The sequence below is a fragment of the Mustela putorius genome, unplaced genomic scaffold (genome assembly GCF_011764305.1).
Source record: "Mustela putorius furo isolate JIRA1106 unplaced genomic scaffold, ASM1176430v1.1 tig00003834_pilon_pilon_pilon, whole genome shotgun sequence".
In the NCBI taxonomy this organism is placed as follows: domain Eukaryota; kingdom Metazoa; phylum Chordata; class Mammalia; order Carnivora; family Mustelidae; genus Mustela; species Mustela putorius.
This window is the reverse complement of record NW_025421987.1, coordinates 51,480,934-51,483,875: the sequence shown is the minus strand read 5'-3', so window position 1 is coordinate 51,483,875 and position 2,942 is coordinate 51,480,934. Positions and strand designations below refer to the sequence as shown.

The following is a 2,942-nucleotide window of genomic DNA, read 5'->3' as shown; positions in this document are numbered from 1 at the left end:
TTTTCTTCAGTCTCTAGTATTGAGCCACTACCCTATTCAGAATGCATGTAGTAATTTGTCTTCCCAACAGCATTGTAAGACTGTGAGACTTTGCCTTACATCCATAGAACTATGCCTCGAAGGTACTTATTAAATCTTATATTTTCATTGATTCACATATGAGAGAATTGATAGAGCAGCCAAGAAAAGAGAATTTTTATATCTGCAGACTAAACAAAATAGCTGAATTTTAAGAATAGAATTAAGAGGTTCTCTTATAACAACCACTTGAGAGTCACACTGTAAGAGGCAACAAGCTTTCCTCTTCTTCTCTGCCATCTGCTTGGCAGCCACAAAGCAGCAACTATGCATGAATGCATCTCCATCCATGCTGGCAAGGCTGGTGTCCAGATTGACAATGCCTGCTGGGAGCTCTATTGCCTGGAACATGGCATCCAGCCCAATGGTCAGATGCCAAGTGACAAGACCACTGGGGAAGGAGATGACTCCTTCAACACCTTCTTTAGTGAGATGGCAAACATGTGCCCAGGGCAATATTTGGAGACCAGGCACCCATAGTAATTGATGAAGTTCACAATGGCACCTACTGCTGGCATTTCCACCCTAAGCATCTCATTACAGGCAAGAAAGATATTGCTAATAACTGTGCCCAAGGACACTACACCATTGTCAAGGAGATCATTGACCTCATCACCTCTCTCTGTCAATTATGGCAAAAAGTCCAAGGTGAAGTTCTCCATTTATCCAGCCCCCCAGGTTTCCACAGCTGTAGCTAAGCACTACAATTCCATCCTCCCTATCAACACCACCATGGAGCACTCAAATTGTGCCTTTATGGTAGACAATAAGGCCATCTATTACATCTGTCGTAGAAACCTTAATATTGAACGCTTAACCTACACTAACCTGAATAGGTTGACACGTCAAATTGTGTGCTCCATCACTGCTTCCCTAAGAATTGATGGAGCCCTGAATGTTGATCTGACAGAATTCCAGACCACCGGCTGTTCTGTCCCCACATCCACTTTCCTCTGGTCATATATGCTACTGTCAACTCTGCTGAGAAAACCTACCATGAACAGATTTCTGTAGCAGAGACCACCAGTGTGTGCCTTGAGACAGTCAACCAGATGGTAAAATGTGCCCCTCGCCATGGTAAATGCATAGCTTATTGCCTGTGGTACCATAGACACATGGTTCCAAAAGATGTCAACATTGCCATTGCCAGTGTACCATCCACTTTGTGGACAGATGCTCCTCTGGCTTCAAAGTTGGCACTGGTTCCCAGTATTCCAATGTGCTACCTGGTAGAGACCTGGCCAAAGGACAGTGAACTGTGTGTATGCTGAGTGATGCTATAGCTATTGCTGAGGCCTAGGCTTGCCTGGACCACAAGTTTGACCTGCTGGATGCCAAACATGCCTTTGTTCACTGGTATGTGGTTGAGGCCATGGAGGAAGGAGAGTTTTCTGAGGAAAGGACTACTAAAGTTAAAGATGTCACAAAGGTTTGTCTCCCTCTCTGATTTTTTCCCATTCGGTTTTCCCTCCCTTCCCCTATGGTCATATGTGCTATTCCTTATATTCTACATATAAGCGAAACATATGTTAATTGTCTTTCTCTGCTTGACTTATTTCACTGAGCATAATCCCCTCCAATTCCACCCACATTGGTGCAAATTGTACATATTCATCTTTTCTGATGGCTAGGGAATATTACATTGTATAGATGAACTGCATCTTTATCACAAATAATGAGTCATTGAACACTACATTAAAAACTATGATGAGATTAAGAGTCACTTATGGTTTGTCTCCCTCCCAATCCCATCTTGTTTCATTTATTCTTCTCCTACCCACTTAAGCCCCCATGTGGCATCACCACTTCCTCATATCAGGGAGCTCATATGATAGTTGTCTTTCTCTGCTTGACTTATTTCACTAAGCATGATACGCTCTAGTTCCATCCATGTTGTCGCAAATGGCAAGATTTCATTTCTTTTGATGGCTGCATAATATTCCATTGTGTATATGTACCACTGCTGGGGGGAGGGGGTTTGGGAGAAGGGGGTGGGATTATGGACATTGGGGAGGGTATGTGCTTTGGTGAGTGCTGTGAAGTGTGTAAACCTGGTGATTCACAGACCTGTACCCCTGGGGATAAAAATATATGTTTATCAAAAATAAAAAATTAAAAAAATAAAAAATAAATCCCATTCACAGATTAAAAAAAAAAAACTATGATGTACTATATGTTGGCTAACTGAACTAAATCAATCAGTCGATCAATCAATCAAACAGTTTCCCCTCCGTCAAAAAAAAAAAAAAAAAAAGAGTCACAAAGGTGCTGCTTTTTACAGGGAAGCTTACTCTGTTTTAAACATTGAAATGTTGTGCTCTGACCAGCTAATTTGTATGTAATAGTGTACACTCTCACACACAATTACTGACCTATGATTTAAAACATGACTTTTTGTTATATCTACCCAAGCTGGAGGGGAGTTTGATGGGGGGATGGGGTAATTGGTGATGTGTATTAAGGAGAATACTTGATGTAATGAGCACTGAGTGTTGTATGAAACTGATGAATCACTGAACTCTATCTCTGAAACTAATAACACAGTATATATTAACTAAATTGAGTTTAAATAAATAAAAAAAGCGAAAAACAAACCAAAAAAATGAACAAAACATGATGCTTTGTTATAGACTCAAGTTGACCATTTCTCTGGTGAGTTTGAATAAAGCATTTCCTGTCTTAAATGGAAAAAAAAGAATAGAGTTAAAATAATCCAATTTTTTCTTTTAGAAGCATATGCATGAAAAAAAGATATCTGGAAAACAATTCATCAAAGAAGCTGTAACAACTTGCTATGACATATTTTCTGTTATCAACTGCTATCAACTGGGCAAGTGGCAGTCATGGGTCAGTGCAACAAGAGT

The 2,942-nt window shown here is 40.2% G+C and overlaps 1 pseudogene; it reads left to right on the top strand.

Moving 5' to 3' along the window:
- The first annotated feature begins 304 nt into the window (after positions 1–304).
- LOC101691408 lies at positions 305–1,525 on the top strand (annotated as a pseudogene).
- Positions 1,526–2,942: the final 1,417 nt, after the last annotated feature.